The sequence below is a fragment of the Triticum urartu genome, chromosome 5A, assembly GCF_056163025.1.
Source record: "Triticum urartu cultivar PI428250 chromosome 5A, HENAU_Tu73, whole genome shotgun sequence".
Lineage (NCBI taxonomy): Eukaryota > Viridiplantae > Streptophyta > Magnoliopsida > Poales > Poaceae > Triticum > Triticum urartu.
This window is the reverse complement of record NC_141877.1, coordinates 40,905,761-40,916,716: the sequence shown is the minus strand read 5'-3', so window position 1 is coordinate 40,916,716 and position 10,956 is coordinate 40,905,761. Positions and strand designations below refer to the sequence as shown.

At 43.2% G+C, this 10,956-nt stretch overlaps 1 long non-coding RNA gene across 1 annotated transcript; it reads right to left on the bottom strand.

Annotated features, from left to right (window-relative positions):
* Positions 1-6,967: 6,967 nt before the first annotated feature.
* LOC125507725 (uncharacterized) lies at positions 6,968-9,944 on the bottom strand. Its single transcript, XR_007282947.2, has 3 exons — positions 9,414-9,944; positions 7,919-7,990; positions 6,968-7,201 (listed from the first exon to the last, which is right to left on the bottom strand). It is a non-coding gene; the product is annotated as an uncharacterized LOC125507725 (long non-coding RNA).
* Positions 9,945-10,956: the final 1,012 nt, after the last annotated feature.

Below are 10,956 nucleotides of genomic sequence, written 5' to 3'. Positions count from 1 at the left end.
CAGCATCACCTGGATGACGTCAACAAGCTTGACGTTCCTAGTCACCATGCTTTGAACGCGCGTCTGCAGCGCTATCAGCTCGTCAGGTGAACACTAGTCCGGACTCTTCTCGACCCAGGAGGTGAGTCGCATGGGAGCACCGGAGCGGAATTCAGCAGCCGCGGCCCAGGTGGTGCCGCGAGGTTCTGTGATGTAGAACCACTGCTTCTGCCATTCCTTTACTGTCTCCACAAAAGTGCCTTTGGGCAAGGAGACGTTGGATAGCTTGCTCACCATGGCTCCCCCGCACTCCGCGTGCTGGCCATCCACCACCTTCGGCTTCACATTGAAGACTTTGAGCCACAGCCCGAAGTGGGGATGGATGCGGAGGAAGGCCTCGCACACGACGATAAACGCCGAGATGTTGAGGAAGGAATTCGGGGACAGATCATGGAAATCTAACCCGTAATAATACATCAGCCCACGGACGAAGGGGTGGAGTGGAAACCCCAGCCTGCGGAAGAAATGAGGGAGGAATACTACCCTCTCGTCGGGCTCCGGCGTTGGGACGATTTGTCCCTCGTCCGGCAAGCAGTGGGCTATTCCCTTCGCCAAATATCCGGCTGCTCGAAGCTTAGTAATGTCCTCCTCCTTGACGGAGGAGACCATCCACTTGCTCTGAAAACCAGATCTGGACATGGTTGCTCGAGTGGAAAGGAGATGAGAACTTGGGCGCTGGAGCTCAAGATCGGGAAGGCGGAGACAGAGAGAAAGCGTGAGAAGAGGAAGAGGGAATCCTTATCCTCTTATAAAGGCAGCAAACATTAAACGCCTCCTCACTCGCCTTAAGATTCTCCTATTCCCAGGGGCTGTGCAAACGGCACGGTTGGGTTACCCATGCCCGCATTGATGAGAATCCTGCAATAAGGGGACACGGTCTCTGCTTCGACGAGACACGCCAATAGCAACCGTGTCTTGAAACGTGGGATGGCCACTAGTAGAAAAAGGGTCAAACGTGAAGCACATTAATGCCGGTTTGAATTTGAGACGGCACTAATGGTACCATTAGTGCCAGTTCGAACGGCTATGCATTAATGCCGGTTCGTGTTGAACCTTTAGTACCGGTTCATGCCACGAACCGGTACTAAAGGGGTGATGGCAGGCTGGCATCAGGCCGGGGCCCCACGAACACCTTTAGTACCGGTTCGTGTCACAAACCGGTACTAAAGGACTAACCTTTAGTACCGGTTTGTGCCATGAACCGGTACTAAAGGGGTATGACCTATAGTACTGGTTTGTGAAACAAACCGGCAATATAGGGCAATTTTCAAACTCTACCACCCCCCACCAGTGTGTCGCCATTTCAGTTCTGAAAAAATCAAAAGAAAATGATAAAAACTTCAAAAAATAAAATCCTTTGAGAGGTAGTTATATTACTACATCTACTAGTTAGGAAAATTTGAAAACTTAAATTTGGACATGTTTTGCAAAAAGTGTAGGGAAAATGTAAAACGGCTATAACTTTTGCATACGATGTCGGAAATAAATGTATAATATATCAAAAAATTCAGCACGAAAATCCGCATCCGATGGAGACCACCTACGGCCTGTTTGCAATTTTTTAGAATCCTCAAATTCCAAAAGGAAAAAAAGATATGGTCAAATTTCAGTTTTTTTAAAAAAAATTGGTTAAATCTCGTCAAACTACTTATTTAAGAAGTATTAATGTTACTACATAATTATTCAAGAATATTAGTGTTACTAAATAATTATTTCAATTTTTTGAATTTTGGTCAAATCTGGTCAAACTATGGTCAAACTGTGGTCAAACTATGGTCACACTTATTCAAGAAATATTAGTGTTACTAAATAATTACTGTTTTTTAGAATAATAGTTTCAAACTCAAATAGTGAAATGTGTGACTTCATGCTCAAGCTAAACTCCTGAGGGTTAATAGGATTGACATCTTACTATTGTCAGGAAAACAACAAGTGCAGACTTGGAAACGAAGGAGAATAGAACCCGAAAGTTAAGCGTGCTCGGGCCGGAGTAGTGAGAGGGATGGGTGACCGCTCGGGAAGTTAGATGATTTGGAATGAGTGATCCACACTTGAGTAGTTAAGAGAGGTGATTAGAGACTAAATCACCAAATAATACAGAAAAATTAAAAATCAAAAAAAAATTCCAAATTTTTCAAAAAAAAAGTGAAAAAAAAACCTTTAGTACTGGTTGGTAACACCAACCGGTACTAAAGGTCCCCCATACTAGGGCGCGAGCTCACGCCACGTGGTTGCCCTTTAGCACCGGTTCGTGCTGAACCGGTACTAAAGGGGGGGGCCTTTAGTGACCACACTTTAGTGCCGGTTATGGAACCGGCACTAAAGGCCCTTACGAACCGGTTTTAAAGCTCCGTTTTCTACTAGTGGGCAGAAGAAAAACGGTTCAAAATTATAACCGGACGGGCGCGATGTCGTGTTATAAAGAAGCTGTCAACAGATTAGATTCGTGCAAATATTATATTCTCTCTGCGGTTGTGTGTGGTGTATAATAGGTCCGGACACAATCATCACGTCCGAAGACTATCTTGGAGTTTGGAAAAAAGGGGAACCCGCCTTGGAATGCCGAACACAATCTGCGCGCCGGACCCCTCGTCATTGAAGCCAGGTTCAGGGGCTACTGAGGGAGTCCTGGACTAAGGGGTCCTCGGGCGTCCGGCCAGTTATCCATGGGCCGGACTGATGGGCTATGAAGACTTGAAGACCGAAGACCATACTCGTATCCAGATTGGACTCTCCTTGGCATGGAAGGCAAGCTAGGCGACCAGCTGTGAAGATTCCTTCTTATGTAACCGACTCCATGTAACCCTAGATCTCTCTGGTGTCTATATAAACCGGTGATCATAGTCCAGATAGGACACATTCATTACCATATACACATAGACTAGGCTTCTAGGGTTCAGCCATTATGATCTCGTGGTAGATCAACTCTTGTAACATTAATATTCATCAAGATCAATCAAGCAGGAAGTAGGGTATTACCTCCATAGAGAGGGCCCGAACTTGGGTAAACATCGTGTCCCCCGTCTCCTTTCACCATCGATCCTAGACGCACAGTTCGGGACCCCCTACCCGAGATTCGCCGGTTTTGACACCGACACCCGCCGAAGCGACATCTCACCCACCTGAGGTATAACTTCTTGTACTGGTCTAGCTCCCCAGGTCGCTGCATGCGGGTTTCCTTCTATGCGACTACTCCCCAGCTCCCCAGATGGGATCAAGAACTCACATATATTCATGAAAACATAATAGGTTCAGATCTGAAAGCATGGCACTCGGGCCCTAGTGACAAGCATTAAGCATAGCAAAGTCATGGCAACATCAATCTCAGAACATAATGGATACTAGGAATCAAACCCTAACAAAACTAACTCGATTACATGGTAAATCTCATCCAACACATCACTGTCGAGCAAGCCTACGATGGAATTACTCAAGCACGGCGGTGAGCATCATGAAATTGGTGATGGGGAAGGTTGATGATTACGATGGCGACGGATTCCCCTCTACGGAGCCCCGAACGGACTCCAGATCAGCCCTCCGCAGAGAGATTAGGTCTTGGCGGTGGCTCCGTATCGTAAAATGCGATGAATCCTTCTCTCTGATTTTTTTCTCCCCGAACGTGAATATATGGAGTTGGAGTTGAGGTCGGTGGAGCACCAGGGGGCCCACGAGGCAGGGGCGCGCCCAGGGGGGTAGGCGCGCCCCCACCCTCGTGGACAGGTTGTGGGCCCCCTGGCCTTGATTCTTTCGCCAATATTTTTATATATTCCAAAAATATTCTCCATGAAGTTTCAGGTCATTCCGAGAACTTCTATTTCTGCACAAAAATAACACCATGGCAATTCTGCTGAAAACAGCGTCAGTCCGGGTTAGTTCCATTCAAATCATGCAAGTTAGAGTCCAAAACAAGGGCAAAAGTGTTTGTAAAAGTAGATACGATGGAGATGTATCACCAGCTGCAAGGGGGGAGAGAGAGAGACAGAGGCCACACCGCAGTCTTGTTTCGATCAGGCGAAGAGGGTGAGAGACTGTGAATATAGCAAACCCTAGCAAAGAAATGCTGAGCCTCCAGCATGTATATATATATGTAGTGCGGCAAGAGTGTAGAGAGTGCAAACCCTAGTGAACAAGCGCTGAGACTCCAGCTTATATAGTTTACTACATGTATACTGTATTACGGACTGAGCTCCGGTGCCTTAACTGCATCTGCCTTTGGCTATATGACAAGTGGGCCAGCCACATTTTGGGCCCACCTTTCATACACCCAAAGGCAGGTGCACTAAGTAAATGAAGCTACGTCCATATAGTACTCGTGTATACTACTACTATATAGAGGAGTGGTTTTATTATTCTCTCCATAACAATCATTTTAAATTGTGTAAGTACGAAACGAAACTCTATTTAACGTACAAGTGAAGAAAATTACCACTTCCGATGAACTAACGATCCACGCGTCCTGGTCGCACTTCCTGTCCTTCACGCGCGGTACACTACCCTCCCTTAAGTGAACAACCACACATGCGCCAAATTATCAGAAACGTGTGAAAGTGTGTACAAATAAAGAATTTTAATTTCAATTATCGGAAAGGTTTGAGAGTATGCACAGTTTGCCCTCTCTCAATAATTATGGTTTGTTGTGTTGGGCCTAAACTTGGTCAAACTTTACAAAGTTTGACTTCAGTCAAATCTAATATGCAGAGTAAATAAAAATGGAGGGCTACTACGTCCATACGGGTTTTTAGTCCATGCCATTTTTTTAATCAAAGTTAATAGCTGGACAAATAAAATTACAGGGGAGCTGAAGACAAAGTTGTGAGAAGGCTTAGAAATCAATAGAAAACTTATGCTCTTAGTACCAACGTGATCCTTCTTTGAGGAAACAGTTGGTTCATAGCCAATTGTCTGATAAAATTGCACCAACGTGAAAGACGACTGCGTCTCCAACGCAACCAAGGTGAACTGATGAAGGATATCATGTTTGTGGGTAACAAGCAAAGAGCACTGATGGAAGACAATTTGTTTTTCGTGGAAAATTGATCAGCTTAACCAGACCATGCAACCATGAGGCGCAATCATGAGCATTGATAGGTCATCGTGGTGATGCATCATCCATTTGGCATCAAGTTTGAGTGAGGCACCTATGAAGTTCAACAAATCCTCACTGTGGTCTATTTCTTCCAATTTTGTGCATTTTCACTAAAATTGAGGAAGACATGCCCGGGTATGGAGATACACATCGCTATTTGCAAAAATATAAAAAAGGGATATAGTGTTGTTACTTTGTTTTGGCAGTGGTATAAGATTAACAACGACATCTCAATTGTGAATAAGAATTAATGAAAAGTACACCAACAAACAGAAGCATCATGATTATCTTGATGGGAACTAAACCAGGATACCTGAGAAAAAAGGCATTTCTTCATTTAACTAGTGACAGTATTAGATTAGTAGCAGCAATAGGAGCATATGGACAATGACCGCACAACCACCATGTACTTTTTGTCGAAACAACATGTATACCTCCACTGAGGCATAAACCACGACCTTTTCGAGTGGCATTTCCTCTATAATAGTAGGTGATGTTGGACGAGCCGACGAACCCTAGCTACTATACATGGGGAGCTGGGGAGTATTTGCATAGAAGAAAACCCGCATGCAGCGACCTGGGGAGCTGAACCAGTACAAGAAGTTATACCTCAGGTGGGCGAGATGTCGCTTAGGCGGGCGGGCGGGATCTGCCCACACGATGGCAGCGAACAAGGGCGTGGAGGACCTTCGTCCGCGCCAGCGCCGACTCCGAGAGGATGGTGCACATCAGCTTCCTCCATCGCCGACGGCGACAACGTCAATGCTGCACCTCCTCACCTCCCGCAACGGACGGGATTCGGTCGGATCTGTGACCACCAGTGAGGAGAGAGATAGAGTGGACACTGTCATCTTGTTTTGATATGGAGAGGGTGAGAGAGCGAGAGGCGAGAAACCCTATCAAACAAGAGGCTATATATACAATGGAGTAAAAAATCTCTCCATAGTAGTGGTTTTAAATAGAATACACACGTTTCTGAAAAAAAGAAACAAAAACTGGCGGACAATTTTTTTTAACGTGCCAAGAAAGAAAAATCGATCAAAAACACGCCCCCCGCTTCCAGGTCGCGAGAGTCGTCGCGCGCACACACATAGACATAGACATGCATATCCGTGTTTACGTAAAATTCCATCTCCATCTTCATCTCCAATCATATTTGTCCAACTGGTACATTATTTACGTTGTTAATTAGGCTAGTCATAGTGAGAGTAACTTAGCTAGTAACATGGCGCATTCCTAGAAAATTTTGCTTATGTGGCATCTATTTATATATAAAAAGTGCTTGACGAGCTAACCAAAGAAAAGAAAATTATGCTAGAAATTACCACAAAAATTATAAACATCTAACCATTAATTTAATAGGTAAAAAACTTTATCATCGTTAGATTAGATTCAACTTGAAAATTACCCACCATTCTTTTTTCCTCTAGAAAATCCTATCCGGTGAACAACCAAACGAGAAGAAACGAGCTAAAAAAAAGATCACAACAAACCCTAGCTTGGCTACGCCATCCTCATGGCCATTGGCTTGGCGGCTTTCAGGCGAAGACCAAGCGCAGATAGGGCTGAAAGGCACATGTCACCTCCTTCGAGGTGGCTCCCTTTACCAATATGCAGCATGCATGAGCAGCGGCCAAGGGCAAGGTATGTACGTTGATGGCTTCTTCCCAAATATTCAACCCTACAATGATCAATTGCATGCATGCCGTTCTGTCTTTTTGCCATTTCCTATACGCTGATCTCAGAAACCATTTTTTGATCCGTCCCGTGTTCTTTACACAAATCTCACAATCGATCTCACGATCTCATAAACAAAACTCACCATAGGTTCGACTCATACCATCACAAGCAATCCTGCCGATGATGTACTATTATTCCAAATCAATATACATCGCCATGATGGTTTTCCCTAAAAAAAAGAACTCTCACGAGCGAGTGCCCCAATCTCCTCGATTGTGCCATCGGCTCCATCAGGTTTTCCTAAGAAAGAACTCTCACGAGCAAGTGCCCCAATCTTCTCAGTTGTGTGCCGTCGATTCCATCAGGTGAGCAGATCACCTCCAGCAGCTGGACCATCTGCAGATATCATATAGAACTGACATAAAGTTCAATATTTTCTTAAAAGTAAGAGCAAAAACGGCAGAACAACTAATGTCTTCAATTCAAGGTATGACAACACAATCAAGAGCTTTTAATTGATGTAAAATGGGTTTTTAAACTTCTCCTAAGTTCCCCTTGTGGATTTTCAGTCATTATTATACATCAACTTCTCATCCTCAATTGCAATCTTATCTTATTCTTAGATTTCAATCTTTCTTAACAGCAAGAACAGAATCAGTAGTATAATGCACGTCTTCAATTCAAGGTGTGACAACACAATCAAATGCTTTTAGTTCAGAAAGAGGTGGAAAAACTACATGCACAATATCAGATTGTACAACTCCATGTTCGCTTTCACATCAATGGGAGGAGAGGTGGACACAGAAAAAAATGGTCCCGTGCCTCATGTATTTGGAATGAATGGCCAAAAATATCACAGATAGGTACTCTACGACCTGAAGGTAAAGACAAACCACGCACGGCGTAGTTGCACACCTATGCCACTACAAATAAGGGAAGAATCAGAGTTGACGCGTCAACATCAGAAGATAAAAGGGAATCAACAGATACTCCCATTGTCGAGGGCCTTAAAAATATATTGGATAAAGATAATAGACTAGCAAAAATACTCAGAATGGCAAGGGATAAATTCGAAGGTGACTATCCACGTGAGATTAACACGACATGACATACCATCTGCAATTGAAGTACCAGACTTGAACTATCACGACGTGAGATTAGCACGACATGACATGCCATCTGCAACTGAAGTAGCAGCCTTGATTGTTAGTGATACAACAGAGAATGGAAAAGTACATGATATCATTGTTCAGTACAAAGACATGAGACCAAGAATATCGGAGAACCATTCAAAATTCATGGTTGTGCAGTATCCATTGTTAGTCCCCTACGGAGAAGATGGGTACAGAGGAAATACACATCGCACAATAAAAGAAGGTGCAAAATGCAAGAGAAAGCATGTAAACATTTGCTGGTGTGGAAGGCTTAAATTGCAGTTCAATATGGATGCCTTTGCATGCATTTTGCAGTAGTGCAGTACAAATAGACTGCATGAAAAGACATAAAGGAAACCTAAGAACGCAATTATATGCTGGGTTGCAAGACATAATAGACAGAGGAGATGCAAGGGCTGCCCAGGTATGAAGGACAATACTATTGTCGTGTGCCATCCAGCTTCACAGATAGCCCAAGATACAAAGCATAAAACTACTAAGATGCTATGGCAATATGTCGATGGGCTGGATACACAGACCTATTTGTGACATTCAATCTTTGCTACAGAAAGTAGGCATAGCAGCATCATAAAGACCTGATATTGTTGACCGGGTGATCTACATAAAGATCAAAGTGTTCAAGAGAAATATAAGAGAAAGGCTATACTTTGGAAACACACTCGCAAGTAATACCCTACCGACTTGATCACACCTGTTATTTTCTTTTGTATAGCAAATGAACTAACAGCGAGAATGATGTGGTCAAGAACATAGTCTACAGAGAAATATCCTCAAGGTAGGAACTAAAAACGCACTTACACATGCTACTAGCCCTTTTAGATAGCCATAAGTACATGGAAGAAAACTGTTTTTTCTATGCTAACATGATACTCCTATGATGGAACATAACCATAAGAAGATGGAACTAAACTGATTTTTCTATGCTAACATGATATGACGGCGGGTATGATCTAATACTCCCAGAATTATTGAAACATGCATCAACATTCGATGGAAATAGCTCAATAATACCAATTGTCGGTGCTACATATATTTTTAGATATTAGTTACAGCATCCACGGATCGTTATAGTTAATATGTAAAATTAAATGGCACCTACTTTCATATTCACTTACTAAAATAATTCTATCTTTGGGAAATCGTAAAATTATAACAAATTAATTAATTACACATTAAATATGTTGAAAAGAATGGGAGCAGGGAGCCAAACATTGTCGATGCCAGTCCCAAGTACTAAAAAAAGTGGAGGGGGCATAGATAAATTTACACCTTTCAGTAACAAGTCGTACCTGAAAGCACATTGTACTCCTATTTGTTTAGTCATACACATGCAGAGACATGATAAGAACAAGGAAAAAAATAAATGATAAATGCATGAAAATGGAGAAGTGAGGAGCTACAGGTGGAAGAATGAGCCGCCGAAATCAGGCTACCTCTATCGAGGAGCAAGACGACCTGCTGGGCTGGTCTTGCTCGGGGACAGCCACGATATGATGTGGATCCAAGCTCGCTGTAGCAGACGGGATCCACACCCATATCGCCTCCAAGGACGGCGACGACAGTCGACAACGGCACTGTCAAGATCGACAAGCTAGCCTCCTCTATTGCTCAGCTTCTCGTCGAGCCCTGCTACCCCTCCGCCGCCGTTGACCAGCATAAGAGATTGAGGAGGCATACATCGGGGAAAACCAGGTGCTGTAGATGGTCACGCCGTCGCCGCACCAGTGAGCCGAGCTGCAAAGGTGTGTGCAGGTGAGGACGGGCAAGATCACGGCAAGGAATCAAGAGGGGAAACTAAGGTTTATTCAGAATTGAATCTGCAGCGCTCGGGTGGAAGCAATTTTGGTACGAGGGGATAGAAGGAGATGAAAAGGGGATCAGGCAAGAGCCACGTCTGATGGTCGGAGAGTGTGAGGTTCTCTTTTTTCTTCTTTTTTTGGACAATTGTGTGACAGGTTCCCTTTGTTTTGAGGAAGTGTGTGAAGGTGTGAGTGTGAGGGATTCAACGACAAAAAAATGTGTGCGGGCTGTGTACATCTGTGTCATCCTGTTCGGCTTCCATAAGAAAAGAAAAAGCCCCAAAAAAACATTTTCAAAAATAACACAAAGATTTCCTACCAATCAACTACGATTTCGAAAACAACACAAAGATTTCCCACTAAACGACTACAATTGCGTACAGGTGGAATTCACATACATGTGTGCTCCAACATAAATTATACTCCCTTTGTAAAGAAATATAAAAACATTTAGATCACTATGCTAGAAATTCTTTTGAACAAATCCAAAAATATATAGTATACGATGATAAAAAATACTCCCTCCGTTCCTAAATGTAAGTCTTTGTAGAGATTTTCACTATGGACTACATATGGATGTATATAGATGCATTTTAAATGTAGATTCACTCGTTTTGCTTCATATGAGGTCTATAATGGAATCTCTTCAAAGACTTATATTTAGGAACGGAGGAAGTATATCAAACCGGAACCAATCATTCATATTCGGGCTATGCATATGAAAGTACAATTTCATGTCAAGCCGTCACAGACTATAAACATAATCATGCGGCAGCATCCGGCAAACCCATGAGTTGGAGCAAAGTGCTCCCAAAGAATTTGATGAGAAAGATAACACCCAATATTTTTCCGAACATGAAAGGAAAATTCCTCTTATCACCAAATAAGCTGTGTCTAAGGGTAAAATCATGTTTACAACCGCAACACTTGATGAACAAATGATGAAAATGTTATATATTTACCTTTGTTGGTTAATTAAACTTTGTTAAGTACTAGCCCGTGCATTTGCGAGGGCCACTTTGCTAGTGTAGTTAATGAGAAGTGGTAACATGATATGTTAGTGTAACATAGCGCTCCCCGAGAAAAGATGAGTCTACCACTTGTAGAAAACAGGGCTATGGTCCAGGCCGGCTCAGCCCATTAGTCCCGGTTCAGTGTAGAACCGGGACTAATGTGG